The 16,415-nt window shown below is 45.1% G+C and overlaps 1 protein-coding gene across 1 annotated transcript in view; it reads left to right on the plus strand.

Annotated features, from left to right (window-relative positions):
• The window catches only part of CSMD3 (CUB and Sushi multiple domains 3), a 3,006,114-nt gene that overhangs the window by 2,026,701 nt on the left and 962,998 nt on the right, over positions 1–16,415 (plus strand). The gene's annotated exons all lie outside the window — the stretch shown is intronic.

Raw genomic sequence — 16,415 nt, forward strand, 5'->3', positions numbered from 1 at the left:
TAAATTGATCCCGTTGGCTGTGCAGGGAAAAGGGGTGCGCAGTGGTGTCCTGTATCGCCTCCCTAGACGTCTTCTCTTTTCTCATGAATTAATAAATCAAAACACCTCTCTCTTGCTTTAAAATGTTTGGAAGGTAACTGGCATCCTGTCCTTTTCCATGCACCTCAATGTTTAACCACCACCTCTCTCCAATAATTAAGCAACAGCACTGGATAAGGTCCCACACTCTCACTCTCACTCCCCTCTTGAGCAGTGCTGTAACGAAACATGAGGGAGCCACCTTCAAAGTAAATAGAGCCCCCCGCCCCCTCCCCGCTCTAGACCTAGTCAGGAGCGCCAAGGCCATTGACCAGCTGCCCGCGTACACCCGAGATAGCCAATATTTATGCCATCTGCTCAAGTTTACTGCATTTTCATTTGGACCTAACCTAAAAGTTAAATATGCCAAGTGGTGTTTGCCAGTTACACACTGTGATTTACCAGGGATAAATAAAATGCAGTGACAGGTGTTAACTACAGCCTCACATCCCATTACATCAAAAATGCTGCAATATCGGTTCATAAAAATCAACAACTTTGTGTGAACTAAGCAAAAAAGTGAAATCATACAGTTAAGCGTTGAAAGTTGACTTGTGGGTACCCCATCTGAGCTCAGAGATGCAGTTCATATCAACATCCTGTCATTGAAAGTCTTCTTCCTGTGAGGAGCAGTTTTGCCCACCCCTACATTGGGGGGACCTTTATCAGACAAGGCCCCATTTTCCAGATAGTGTTTCATTTTTTTCTAGACCAGGATTTTGTGCTGCCTTATATTTACATTAACACCTCTTAGTCAGATGATACAGATCTGCATTCCCCGAGTGTCTGCATCGCTGTTCTGATTTATTTGTCTAGAATGGCAGATTGTAGATGTTCAGACTGCCTGTATGTACATTTTTATTTTGTGCATATGGATTTGAAGATGTGCACTCCTACTCTGATTGACTAGATTAAAATGCCAGTTTCATTAATTTATGTATGTGTCCAACCCTGATGTGATGACCAGGGCAGATGACGGTAGGTGGACGCTAGGACCCTGTGGGTCACAGGGTGGTGACCAGGTCACCGGACACCACTTCCTGTCGGGGGACATGAAAGGGCAGAGTACTGCAGGACGAGGACGAGGACGGACGTGCCAAGACAAGACTAATGATAACGCTAAATAAAGAAGTATCGGTGCACATACCCAAGTTGTGTCCGGAGTGATTACTGACCGTCGAACACGACATCTGGCGACGAGGACGGATCCGGTCCCTGCGTGCAGGAATACAGAAATAGTGATTTAAAACCAGGAGCCCACCCTGGATCGCGTTGCGGCCAAGAAGAAGAGGGAGGAGTGAAGCGCCGTCCAGCCATCAGCAGCGACGTGGGAGCCCACCCCGACCGCCGCAAAAGACAAGAACAGGAAAGCCGGTAAGCGCTAGCGCGAAGAGCGCGAAGTTTGAAGAGCCGAAGCCAGCGCGAGCTCTCGCGAGAGTCTCGGCGGCCATATTGGGGCCAGGCGTGGGAGCCAATCAAAAAGAAGAATAAGCGCGGCGGCCATCTTGAAGTCAGGCAGCGCCCGGATTGGCCAGGAAGTCTCGCGAGACTCGGCGGCCATCTTAAAGTCAGGCGCGAGGGCCAATAAGGAAGCAGGAAAGTTGGGCGGCCATCTTGAAGTCAGGAAAAGATCGAAAAACGAGGGAAAAGCGCCGATTTAAAAGGAAAAAGGAACGGAAAGCGCAGACAAAGACAAAGTACAGAAAATAAAGAGCAAAGAAAGAAGGAAAATAAAAGAAAGACTGTAAGAAATCCAAAAAAAAAAAAAAAAAAGTAATAAAAACAAAAAGGAGGGGACAAAAGTGTCACCACACAAAGGAGAAAAATAAAGACGGAATACAGGAGGTATCAAAGGAATACCAAGAAACAAAAGAGTCTAAAAGAACATGCCAGACACAAAATCGCAGAGTGGACTATTCCGCAGACCAGTGCCTTTCGTCGTATCGGAGCCACAAGTGGGCATCCGGTGGGAAAAGTGGATCATTAAATTTGAACGATACCTGAAGGCGACTGACGTTGTAAATGAGAAGAAGTTGGACTTACTGTTAAACTTAGTGGGGGATGAGGTGGAAGACCTCCTCATAACACTACCACCGAGTGAATTAGAAACCTATGACAAACTAAAAAAGTGTCTGACGGCCAAGTTTGACCCGCAAAGAAACGTTGATTTTGAGAGATATTCTTTCCACATAGCGTACCAACAGCCAGAAGAGTCAATGGATGACTTCGCAACGAGGCTGAGAAAGCTAGTAGCATATTGCGAATTTGAAAAGTACAACAACGACCAGGCACTTCGTCTCAAACTGATAGAAGGCTGCCGAGACACGGAATTTCGCACGAGACTACTAAAAGAACCGATCACCTTGGAGAAAATTCTCGACCTTGCGAGGGCAGAAGCAAGAGCGATGACACAAGCGAAGCAGATGGATCGAAAGGGAGAACAAATACATAGAATGACAGACACCGGCAGGAAAGGAAACTGGAAAGGAGGACACAAGGAACAAGCGGCGAAGAAACAAAGTTCCCAATGCTACAGATGCGGCCTGGATTTCCCTCACCGAGGTCCATGCCCAGCATTTGGCCAAACGTGCAGAAAATGCAACAGAAGCAACCACTTTGCCACTATGTGCCAAGGTGGACAATTCAAAAGTGAACGTGGCAGGCCAGGAAAACAAAGAACAACAACAACTAAACATGTAAGGCACATGGACGCGACGGAGAGGAGCTCGTCGGGGGAATCAGAAGAAGAAGAGGAAGAAATAACAAGAAAAGTAGAACGACTATATCTCATGACCACGGATGAAGGGCATGAAGAAGAACATATCAGGCTAATAGACAGGAAGTCGATAAAGAAGACAGACTGGGTGACAATCGAAGTAGGGTCACATCAAACAAAATTTGTACTGGACAGCGGAGCCACGTGCAACATCATGTGTGCCACTGAATACGACAAGATGAAGAAGAAGCCGCCACTACAACCATCAAGTGTAAGAGTATTTACATGGGGTGCGCAAACTCCTGTAACTAACATGGGAAAGTTCACGGACACCATGACGCACAACGGCAAAACTGTCGTAGAAGAAATACATGTGTTAAGAGGGGACATTCCAGCACCATGTCTACTAAGCAACGTAACAGCAAAGGTAATGGGACTGCTGAAAATGATGTATCATGTGTCAGAAAAAGAGAGCATACTACAAGAGTTCCCGAAGCTGACGGAAGGCCTAGGAAAGCTCAAAGGAAAACAAATAACATTACACATAAATGAGGCTATCAGGCCAGTTGCACAGCACCACCGAAGGGTACCAATACATCTACAACCTCAAGTAGAGGAAGAAATAAAGGCGTTACTGGCCCAGGACATCATTGAACCTGCAGAAGGACCAACGCCATGGGTGTCCCCCATAGTGGCTGTACCAAAGAAAGACACTACACAGATAAGGATCTGCGTGGACATGAGAATACCGAACACAGCCATCGAGAGAGAAAGGCACCCAGGGCCACATCTGGATGACATGATAAGTTGCCTGACAGGAATGAGAAAATTTTCCAAATTAGACCTGTGCAAGGGATATCATCAGTTGGAGCTAGACGAACAATCCAGATACATAACGACCTTCTCAACGCACCTTGGACTGTTTCGCTACAAAAGGCTGAGCTTTGGAATATCATCAGCAGCAGAAATATTCCAAGAAACGATCAGGCAGATAATAAGACCGATAACGAACAGTCTAAACTACAGTGATGACATCCTGGTCTTTGGGAAATCAGACGGGGAGCATGACACGGCACTGAGGGAAGTATGCTCACGACTAGTAGAGGTGGGCCTGACAGTAAACGAGAAGAAATGCGAGCTGGGGAGAGAAGAACTAGTGTTCTTTGGACACATATTCTCACGGAAAGGAATGAGGCCGGACAAGAGTAAGATAGATACGCTCGAAAAAGCGAGTGAACCTAAAAACGCCACCGACGTGCGCTCGTTTCTCGGCCTTGCCAGCTACTGCGCGAGGTACATAAAAGACTTTGCGACAGTGAGCACACCCCTGAGAGAACTGACAAAACAGGGGCAGCCATTTGAATGGACAACAGAGTGCACAAAAGCGTTTGAAGAGATAAGAGCCTCAGTGACAGCAGTCGACCACCTAGCATACTTTGACCCGAACCTATGCACAGAACTAACAGTAGACGCCAGCCCGGTAGGCCTGGGTGCAATACTAGCACAACACAAACCTGGAAAAGACTCACCTCGACAAATAGTAGCCTACGGAAGCAAAAGTCTATCGGATGTTGAGAGAGCCTACTCTCAACCAGAAAAAGAGAGCTTGGCGGTGGTATGGGCATGTGAGCACTACCACATGTTCATATATGGAAAACCGTTCACAATAGTGACAGACCACCAAGCGTTAGTGACCATCTATGGCAACCCAAAGGCGAAAATACCACCGAGAATAGAAAGGTGGGGAATAAGGTTGATGGACTATAACTTCCAGATAATCCACAAACCAGGCAAAGATCAAAATCCAGCCGACTACATGTCGCGACACCCGCTCCCGCACCGGAGTAATAGTACCACTATGGCAGAAGAATACCTCAACTTCATATTGAAACAAAACACTCCAGCGTCAATAACAAGTGAAGAACTGGAACAAGAGACAAAAAGAGATCCGACAATGACGACAATAAGAACGATAGTGAGGCTACAGAGGTGGAGACACATTAATAACAACACCATCACAGAAGAAGGAGTTGACAAAGAAGAACTATTGGCGTTCAAAAAGATAGGCGAAGAACTGTCGGAGACGGAGAACGGAGTTCTGATGAGAGGTTCAAGGATTGTAATACCACTCCGACTACGGAAAAGAACAGTTAAGATAGCACACGAGTCGCATAGAGGAATAGTAGCGACAAAGAAGATGCTGAGAGAAAGAGTGTGGTTCCCAGGACTAGACAGCATGGTAGAGGAAGAAGTGTCACAATGTCACACCTGTCAAGTAACAGGACCATCCAGCAAACCCACCCCGCTGAGGATGTCGGAACTGCCAGTGGCAGTATGGACTGAACTAGCGGCAGACTTCTATGGGCCACTGGAGACTGGAAAATACCTGTTGGTAGTCATTGACGAGTTTTCAAGGTTTCCAATAGTGAAGGAAGTGGCATCGACATCGGCAAACGCAACGTTACCAGTGCTGGACGACATATTTGCTGCCTGGGGCTCACCACAAACACTGAAAACAGACAATGGCCCTCCATTTTCAGGAGAAGAGTTCCGCAGGTTCATGGACTACCTGGGGATCAAACACAGGAAAATAACGCCACTGTGGCCACAAGCCAACGGAATGGCAGAAAGATTCATGGGGACCATCAAAAGGGCCATCCAGCGAGCAAAATTGACACAGATCTCCATTGGACAAGCGCTGTGTCAAGTACTACGAGACTATAGGAACACCCCGCACAGCACCACGGGCAAATGCCCAGCAGAACTGGTGCTAGGAAGAACAAGCAAGACGAGGTTGCCACAGAGAGAAGCCACCGCAGACGCTAACAGACAAGAAATCGCAGAAAGAGATACCAAAGAGAAAAAGAAAATGAAGGAATATGCTGACAAAAAGAGACATGCAGCTGAACACCAACTAAAAGAAGGAGACCTAGTAATAGTGAAGAAAACACAGCAAAGAAAATCAGACAGCCCTTTTTCAAAAGAGCCGCTCCTAGTAACGGGAGTAAAGGGGTCAATGGTGACCGCGGCCTCAGAGGATAGGAAGATAACAAGAAATAGCTCACATTTCAAGGAGCTCAAAATGGAAGAAGAAGAAAGAGCAATAACAACAGCAGAAGTGGAGGAAAGAGAGCAAGGGACAAACGGAGAAGTGCCAACACGCAAAGAAGAAGGACCAGAGCAGAGCGGAGAACAAAGACCAAGAAGAGAGTGCAAAAAGACAAAGAGACTGCTAGAAGAAATGTAGAGAGTCTCTCTCTCTCTCTCTCTCTCTCTCTCTCTCTCTCTCTCTCTCTCTCTCTCTCTCTCTTCTCTCTGTGGACAAGGACTTGTGCATGGGGAAAGCGTTTGTTGTAACAAAGGGGGAGATGTGATGACCAGGACAGATGACGGTAGGTGGACACTAGGACCCTGTGGGTCACAGGGTGGTGACCAGGTCACCGGACACCACTTCCTGTCGGGGGACAGGAAAGGGCAGAGTACTGCAGGACGAGGACGAGGACGGACGTGCCAAGACAAGACTAATGATAACGCTAAATAAAGAAGTATCGGTGCACATACCCAAGTTGTGTCCGGAGTGATTACTGACCGTCGAACACGACACCTGCTGGACAGTAAATTATTTGCAGCAATTTTCTGTTTAACAGGTTTATAGTTTATGAAATATCATGATTTTACTTCACCTCCAACCATTCCTAGTTTTTCTACCCCTTTGAAATAGTCCTAAATATAATAGGACCCATCCTATGTGAAAATGTGCACATTTTAGCCATAAGTCCTTGCTTCATCGTGTAAGCTCAATTTTCCTTTGGAAATGTCCTCTCTTATTTACATTCTACACAGCTTTTTTATAAACAATGGCAAATGGGAGGAAAAGAACCATAACTGTTTTCCGTGAAGTATGCATTTTAACGTTAAGCAATGGTGTGGGGAATTCCTCCTTTTCACCTGATCTCCGAGGTTGTCTCTCATTAGAACATTTAAATTAACTGCATATTTTGACTGTTGACTCTGAGAAACTGTTGAACAGTCTTCCACATGTTACAGATCCCTTATAGCATGGTGACACATTGGCTTCTCTAGCTTTTAGTTGAGAACCATGTGTACTGTTGTGGAAAAATCATAAGTAGCATACAAGTTAGCTGCCATCAATTGAGCTTCAGTATAGATTTAAACTTACCACACGAGTCACTGTAAGTTATGTCTCCAGGACAGTCATTGCAGCCCTCAAACACTGTAAGCAAAGCTGCATAAGAAGCATTCAAGGGAAACTGTTTTTGCCAAGTACAAAAGCCTCCTTTTTAGGTCTCGCCTACGCAGCACACATTCGCTGCTTAGGAAAGAGACCTTTAGCCATAGGTTCCTTTTTTCGGCCAAAAACATGCACGCGTTCCTTTGCCTTCAATGGCAACGCATGCACGTTTGGCGATTCTCTTGCGGGAGCAAGTAGCTGGCGCCAGCACCTTGCTGTTCGCTCCCGCAAGGGAATCGCGCAGGACCCGTCATCTCTACCCTCCTCCTGCTGCTGCGCGAGGCGCGCGCTTGTGCCTGTTGTTGCTTGCTAAAGATATGTTCGGTAAATTTAGCATGAGCATCTGCTAATATTGTGCACTGTAGTTATTGTATCTTTCAGATGATATTCTCCCCCTGACGATTCTTTTCGGTCTCCATTTTTCTGTTTCATTCTCACACTTTCACCCAGGGGGACTAGTCAAGCCCTCTCCCGTCTTTTCCTGGCCCTGTCTAATGGTTTGCATTGCCGGTTAACTTAAATCTTCCCATTGTGCTTTATGCCGTTGCGTGATCAATTGCATGCTTATAGACACAAATTTCGTTCTGAAAAGCATTTCCCCTTTTTGAAAATCTCATACGGCTCAGACTCGCCCTGCACTGAACTAATTGAGGTAAGCTGGCTAATGCTTCATGTGCGTTTAGCAGCACCTGTTTTGGGATGCCGTGGCGACTTTTGAACTCCTGTCATTCTTTCCTTTTTGAAGTCCGCATTGTTGGACCGTCTCCAGATCCTTTTATGCCCACAGACACAGAATGCATTCCGAGTATCTTCCCTTTTGGGAAAGCACGAACAGGATTTGTACAAGCGAGGTAAGCCGACTGACTCTTTATGCGCGGTTTTGCAGCACTTCTACCCAGGACGCAGTGGTTACACTTGAACCTCTGTCATCCTTTTTTTTTCAGCCCGCAACTTTGGGACGTTCTTGGATCCTATTACTCTTCGTCCACCTCCACTTGAATTGTTGCTTGTTTGACTGGCCTGAGCTTTCTCGACTCTTCAGATAAGCCATGTGTAACTGATGGTCTGTCTCCACTCTGACCCTACTAATTAAGAGCCTCCTAACATCCTTGGTCCTTTAATCTTCAACTAAATACTGAATATGCTGAATTATATCTAATTTCCTTACAGCTTCAGTGTATTGGACCTGTATCCGATTGACTGGATTGAATGCTTACACTATCTACAAAATCAATTAGGTAAGCTTCATGTAACTGAGTTGGATCATTGGGCCCCCCTTCCTTAGGCATTTGTTAATCCTTCTCCCCCTTCCCTTTCAGAACGCCACAATATTACCCAATTGTGCACAAAAAATCTTATGTGCACTTGACGATGCCTCACCTATCCATTCACATTGGAAGCTCATTTTTCATTCACCGATATTAATTTACCTTTTCATTGACCCATTTAATTGTATACCTTTCTACACCCCCTGTCTAATTTCTTTACTATCCCTTTCTCCTTTTAATTTTCTTTTTTACACAGCACTGCAGAATTTTATGTAATCTGGTCCTGATGATGACCTGAAATTCAAACAGGTTGAAATGCTGTCGACCATTCAGCGTATTCCTTGGCGTTTTTTTATCTTAAAATGTCCTTCATTCATTTTGTTCTCATTACCAATCTTTTGTAATCAATTTTAAATACTATTGCACCTTTTTGCTAGTTCTTTGCCCTATTTCCCGTGTTCACTTGCGCCGTTTACTTTTACATGAGCACCTTGTGCACACTTCTTTGGATTACACCCACATACAATGTAATAGTGCTGATATGACTAATACAATTTGTATATGTAGCTCTTAAATACAAATTGCTTTTTTCCCAAAGAATTGTTTGTCTCCTTGCTTCTGCTCATCGTAATCTATTTAGCATTTTATTTAATTGCCTATAAATATTACCTGTTGAGACATTGTTGTTTATTACATACTAATCACCCAGGGCTTAACTAGGTTCATGGGTTACCTCCTCTGTTTTTTAGGTCTCGCCTATGCAGCGCGCATGCGCTGATTAGGAACACCTTTAGCCTTCGCTCTGCTGTGTTTGGAAGCACATACTAGTGCTTGTGGTGGCATCCACCTTGCGGGAGCAAGCAGCGGCACACATGCTAGTTGGCTGTTGCTCGCTCCCGCAAGCCAGATGGTGCCACCAAAAATGCTGCTGCTTCTAGCTCGATCACTTTCACGGCCGTGTCACTATCATGGCCGCGCAGCCAATGCTTGTTCCCTATTCTCTCTCTCGTAGTTTGCCATTTTGCGCGTTCCATTCTTCTCCATCGCTTCTCCCCTCCCTCCTTTCATCGTCTTCACATCCCTCTTCTCTTTCCCATGCAGTTTCTCTGACAACTCATTACTCCATCTCACCTCCAGTTCCTGGCCTATCTCTTCCCTCTCCACTTTTCTCCCTTTCAACACTCTGCCTCTCCTCCCTTATTTTCCACCATCTCTCCACTCTGCGATTCCACTTCCCTCTTTTTTAGTTCCTTTTTTCTCTCCAATGACTGCATTGAAGCAATTCTCGCCTCTCTTCCTTCAATTGCTTCCACGCTCCCTACTCCTTGAACATACTACCTCTGTTTCTCCATGCTTCTTTTGCTCTTCCACTTTCTTATTACACCTTGATCTTACTTTTCCCACTGCTCATTGATCCTTATCTTCCTTGCTTCACTAAACTTCTGTGCTGCACTGGCGTATTTAGGCAGTCTTCAGAGACGGGAATTTAATCTAGAAAATACATTCGCAATCAGGAAAGAAATGTCTCAGCAGAACTCAGAAACGGTGAGTAAAGTATGCGGAAGAGAATGGAGATTGTCGGAGGTCTGTCAAGGTGCAGTAGATTTGGTCATAAATTCAAAGACGTGAGTTTTGAATATGCGATTTGTGACATTGCTCTTAAAAGTAATTTACTGTGGAAATGTCTGCAGTAACAGTCTACAATAAGATGACTGTCTTTCTGTTTTGAAGATGTGTTTACGGGGCTCAGGAGCATGTTAAATTGAGAACTAAGAAGTAGCATAAAAAATGGTTCTGCATCCCACATAGAGACGCACTTCAGATTTGGCGATATTGCTGCAAACTAATTTAATTGCTTGCAAAAGACAATTGTTCCCTCCCCACTTTTCTCCCTTTCCACACTCTCACTCTCCCCCCTTATTTTCCACCATCTCTTCACTCTGCTTTTCCACTTCCCTCTTTCTTAGTTTCTTTCTTCTCTCCCATGACTGCATTTAAGCCTTTATCGCCTTTCTTCCTTTGTTTGCTTCCACGCTCCCTTCTCCTTTAACTTACTTCCTCTGTTTCTCCATACCTCTTTTACCCCTCCACTTTCTTATTATGCCTTCATCTTACTTCTCCCACTGCTCTTTGATCCTTATCTTCTTTGCTTAACTTAACTTCCGTGCTTCTCTCAGGTCCCTGCTCCTCACACCTTCTTCCCTCTTCACCTCTATGCTTCACCCTTTGCTTTTTAGCCTCCTTATCCCACATCGCTTTTTAAACATGACCCCCCCTTCTTACCTACCTGGCCACCTTTTATTTTTCAGCGTCTGCCTCAATTCCCTTCCTCACTTTTAGCCCACTTCCTTCCCTCCAGCTCACGTGTCATAATTATCCCTCTCTCTCTCTCTGGCCATTCCTCGCACCCTCTTACAACCTGCCCCACACCTCTTCACTCTCCGCTCTCCCCTCAGGCTCTCTCCACCCCCTCGCCTCCCCCCCACCCCATCTCCTGTGCTGGGAGTCACCCAGCATGCTGCTGTCACTGCCTTGGCTCGCAGCCACTGGCAGACACATTCTGATCTGTACTAGCAGCTGCTGCAGGGGTGCTGGCCCCGTACCCATCACTAAACCAATGCATATGTGTAGACGAATGTTGTCAGATGACCACCTATACCCCCTGACTTCCCTCAAAGTACGCAGATAGCTTTTCACAACTTGTGCCCTCATAGAATGCCCTGTGATGCCCCGAGGCACTAGTTTAAGAGTGCCATCTACATTTAGCATTGTAGTTAGAAATTTACTCTGGGCATCACCAGAGGACATGCTTTTGGATTTTTGAGTATAATAGTAATTATTAATCTTGAGATAACAGTATGTTAATAAGTTACATTACAGCTTAGCAGAAACCGTGGAACGTATAGGGTAATTTCAGGTACATAGCTTTCAATGGTGGAGCAGTTGCACCAGGGCAGAATGGCCTGAGGGGCCCACCACTAAACCCTGTTTATTGCTGTCTTTCAGCCTTCAAACAGCAGACAGGGTGTCCATATCCTTCCTTGCACTCAGGGATTAGATCGAGTCATTTCAGTATGTATTTACGTATGCTTGAATTGTCTTTTCTTTACAACGAAAGGTAGGTCTCTACTGCTCTAGTGTCTTGTGTTGCAAATGTTGTTACCAGTAGTCCACATATAAGGTCCCAAAGGCGAGACTTATTGGCTATGCCAATGCTTGTTACATTTGTTAAGTCTCCGTTATGAAGCACATTGAGGTACGCAAAAAATAATATCCAGAGGTAGGGCATGTTTTAGATTTGTAAATGTGTGCTTGCAGTGAAATGATAAAAGCTCTGTTTTTGTTGTATAGGCATTGCAAGAAGACAGGGAAGGAAAAATGTACAGCGATTGTCTGCTCGCTGTAATGATGTTTATCAAAATTCTAATTCTGAAGTGATCACACATTTTTGTTAAATACGTTACAAAGTTGACTTTGTGAAAACTGGTTTGTCTTCATCTGGGAGTCCATGCATTATTACCTCTCGCTTCTCCTTAGAAGCAGTAATTAGCTCTTTGATGCCAGATAAATTGTTCTTCCTGAGGGAGCATAATAATACTAGCCTGTTGACAGGAAGGATGTGAGGACTAAGGGCCTCATTAGGATGGCGGTGGGCCGCCGCCATCACGCCATCGGGGGCTGTCCCACCACCATCCGTGACTGCGTTACCACCCTCCTCATTATGCAGGCAGGCAGGTGTGCAGTTCTTTTGTCCGTCAGAGGTGCAGTAATACCTACAGTGGTGGCGGTGCCTGCCAAGTATCGCTGTAGGTATCACAATATTCTTTTTTGCCGGCCCATTCATGGTAGTGAATCTGCAATGAAAAGGCTAGCCGAAAGGGACATTGCGGGCCCGTAGTGGGCCCCCCTTCATCCCTGGGCCTCAGCTTTAGGATTTGGGGGGCTCCTATGGTGCCCCCCTTCATATCACTGCACCATGTGGCAGACACCGCATGGTGCCGGCCACGTAGTGCAGGGATATCTGTAATGTCCATTATTTGTACTGCGGCATGTGCTGCAGCCAGCAGCACCCACCGCAATACAAAATATAGACATTGCGACTGCGGCGGTGGCAGTCACATCCTAATTCACCTGGCGGGACCGCCGACTTGTGTTCGGGCAGTCCCAATCGTCCGAATGGATGGTGGCCGATGTAAGTCCAACCATCATACTAATGAGGTACTTAGTACCTATTACTTATCTTGGAATATCAGAGAGGGGAGAAGACATAAGCAGCAGATGCACTTGAGAAGGAATTGACTGGAGCATCTTCAAAGAAAACAGTCTTATATTGTTGATGTTTGAAGCTGCTCTGCTTCTAGCCAACAAGCCACACCCATCACCAGGCAGGTGGGCATGCCTTCCAAACCTGCTGGGACTGATTTTCATGGTGATTTACCTAGATCCACAAGCCCTTTGTAGGAATTTTGAACTCCACAAACTGGCCATGATGGTTGTGGATTTTAAGAACACAGCACCAGAAATCAAACGAAGTGCTGGAAGAATTAGGCTGGTTTGTGCAAGGAAATGGTTAAAAATAGGGTGTCTAGTTGGCTAAGGCATGCACCTAAGCCAGACAGAAGCCACCATTCTAGTCAGGGGAAGTCAGATACACACCAAGATAACCTGTGCTCATCCTCAGGTAGCTTGGCGCTGAGCTGGCAGGCTTATCAGAAGCAATGTGTAAAACGTTTGTGAAACACACTCACACAGCAGCACAATGAATACACCACATAAGAGACTCCACACAGGAATATTATAAATAAAAGAAGACTAAAACGATATGAACCATTAATACCGGGCATCCAATGCCATTACTCAGATAGTAGTCGTTATCCTGGACCATGAAAGGCAAAAACAACGTACATAAGTGATATACAGGGCTGGATTGGGAAACGAAACCAGCCCTGGCAAACTTCTCTGCCGGCTCCCCCTCCAGGGGGCAGGGAGTACAGCCGAGCTGTTTTATACAGCCGGTTTTGGCCCATTCTGTTACCGGGGGCCAATATTCCCTGTCGTTAACAAAAACGGCCCACCATGGGTCCAAAACCGGCCCCCATCCTGGCAGCCCACCGGGGAATTGCCTGGTGCCCGCTATGGCCAGTCCGTCCCTGGTGATATATATCTAGCAAGTAATGCAAAATATTTGGAGTAAATCGCATACAAATGCAGGGAACGCATAGGTACAGCACACCACACCTCTATTACATGTTATGTGGTATTATAGTGAGCCCTATGAAAATAATTACATGCAGGCATAAAGTGTTCGATACAGAAGCACCTGTACAGCACTACTCATGATACAGTAATGTGAGCAGTTTTCCTGAATGTAGCAAGCAATGTAGCAATTTCCTGATCAGAGGGCCTCTGTCAAGTACTCACCCCATAATGCCACAATCAGTCACAGTACGACCCAACAGTGTGGGGGCACACACACCACAGCATTCATTGGGGCGAACTCACTGACTCCCACTTGTGTAAAAGTACAAGGGAGAGCGGCCCAATGAGCAAGGCAGCTTCAGAAAGCACAGGGCATCCAAAAAGGAGGGTGGGGAGGCTTCAGAAGGACCTTGGAAGCCCGATCTCCCACTCTCTGCCCTCACAAACTGGGGGTGGTGGCACTTGTGGCAACCAAGCCACCCGCGAGAGAATGCAGGACGATAGTACCTTAGTTACACAGCACCATGCTGCTCGGGTAAAACTCTTCACCACTAATGGATCCACTCAGGTCTATCCAAGCCGCAGTCACAATCTCCATGGTAAAAACAAAAGGCAACAACGAGGCAATTCTCCAATCCTGCTTCTCATTTTAGGGCGAGCGTTGCTGGCGCGCAGGTTTGGCCCCACCGACGGGTGTAGCCAGTGCTCCCGTCCCTGCAGGAAGGCAGCCTGTTGGCTCAGTGCACAGGGCATGTATAGCACTAGTAAAGAAGGTGAGCATGCCGGTCCCTAGGAACCATGCCATCTTTAATAATACTTCCCAATACATGAGGATTATACCAAACCCACATGTTACCAAACTTAACTGTCAAGAAACCAGAAGATAAAAAAGAGGACTTCTGCTTATGGTCTGCCTGGATTAAGTCTGCAGGACGTGGGACTGAGAAGACCATATGTCTCCTTGAACCCTTGCATTGGAACTGCACTTAATAGTCAGAGAAGCCAGCATCTGAAGCTTTATTTGCAGTATAGGCTGAAAAAGTGGCTCCTTCATAGAAAAAAACAGCTTTGCACTTCCATGGACTTGTGGCTGGAATTCCTAAAATGAGTGCCAGGAACATTAGAGGCATTTCAGCAGCCGCGGCTCGTGCCAGTAAGAGCGGTAGAGTAGTGGGGCCAGGTGAGGGGGGATTTTGACGGTAATGGAGGGAACATTTTTTTTTTAATTTGTCATCATCCGTCCAAATCCCCCCTCACCCGGCTCCACTGCCCCACCACTCTTCCCTGCACTTACCATGGAGGCATTTGAGTATCGTAGAGATATGACTAATTCCTTCTGTCTGAAGCCAGTTCACAGTCAAAGAGCAACATGATGAATAAGCAGGCCACTTCCAAGTTGGTGAGAGCACTGCATCTTTTTTAACAGGGAACTGATTGCCCCCCCAAACTGCATGTAAATGTGAAACAAGTTTGCAAATACATTATTGCACAAGCCACAGTTGTCTGCAAATGACTCAAAGACAACAACTTCTCAAACTAAGAAAAATTGCAAACTTTCCTATAGTCCTTCATGAATATTGCAAAACACGAATTACTCTCAACCACTCCTAGTCTGAATATGAAGGTAAGATGCAAGCTTTACCCTTGGTGCAATGCTGGAGCAAGAGGGACAGTGTGTCTATGGAAATGAGAGGACAATTTCCAATCTGGCAAGGCCACAACTTTCAGTAGTGTTTCATTTTTCATCCTCAATGACTTTACTGTGAAGTTGTATGCCAGAATTGAAGAGCAACTCATGATGGCTCAGCGGGTAGGAAAAGAAGTCATTCTAATGGAATGTTCCAACTGTGGAAAATATCAATAAAGAAACATTCATGCAAGACACAGTCACTCGACCACTGAATGTGTGGAGCATAGAGAAGGCTAAGGGGGTTGTTACTCGCCTCTTGGTGCCTCTTGTACTCTCATCAGCTGCCCCTGTAATCTGATCTCATAATGGCAGACTGTTACCGATGCCTCATATGTCAAGACTTATTATTCAGCTCAGATATCACAGATGACCATTAAAAATGTTCATCTGAATGAGTTCCATTTAATACAAAAGAAAGTTTAGATCGCATTCGAGTAAAAATGATCTAATGGACAGCAATTAAAAAGACAACTCTTTAACTTTTTATAAAGGAATATATATAACATTGATGTTAATCGCATTAAACCTTCATGACTAAGAAACGTTTGGCTTGGTGCTAATTGCTTCTGCAAATCCTCATCACAAAAATATTGTCCACAAATATTGCAACGCAATTAAATGAAGCAAAGCAGAATGAATACATATCTAAAGTAATTGATTAGTGTCAAACAAATCCTGATCCTGGATATTTCTCAGCTTTAATTATCTAGCTCATTTTAACTACAATAATTGTCTCTAACTGATTTCTTTCCAATGTGCTTTTCACTTTGGGCTGATTTCTAAAACTTTAGCATGATATTTGAGATAGGTATCTATCTCTGCATGTTCACATGCATTCCGTTTTTGGAGATATACAACTACAATTATATCTCTGATCTACAAATATGTGTTTTTAATAATACCTGAAAGTTCTTAGAGGAGAATTGCAAAAGAATATTAGATGCTAGCCTGATAAAATGTGTGCTGCATGTTCTGATATTAGATTGGCTACATTGACAAATACCATCATCTTATAATTCAAGTTATTGAAGAAGATAGTTTGATATTAAAAAGGCATTGATGCCAAATAATAAAAACAATGAAGCCGATCTATTTTTTTGTACCAATTTATTAGAAGGCACATTTTTAGTTTTATAGGAGAGTCCTTCTTGCACTTTTTGTAACACCAGATGCACTAGGGCTTAAAGCGATCTGAGCTTCAAGCAACAATCT

The sequence above is a fragment of the Lissotriton helveticus genome, chromosome 4_1, assembly GCF_964261635.1.
Source record: "Lissotriton helveticus chromosome 4_1, aLisHel1.1, whole genome shotgun sequence".
Taxonomy (NCBI): domain Eukaryota; kingdom Metazoa; phylum Chordata; class Amphibia; order Caudata; family Salamandridae; genus Lissotriton; species Lissotriton helveticus.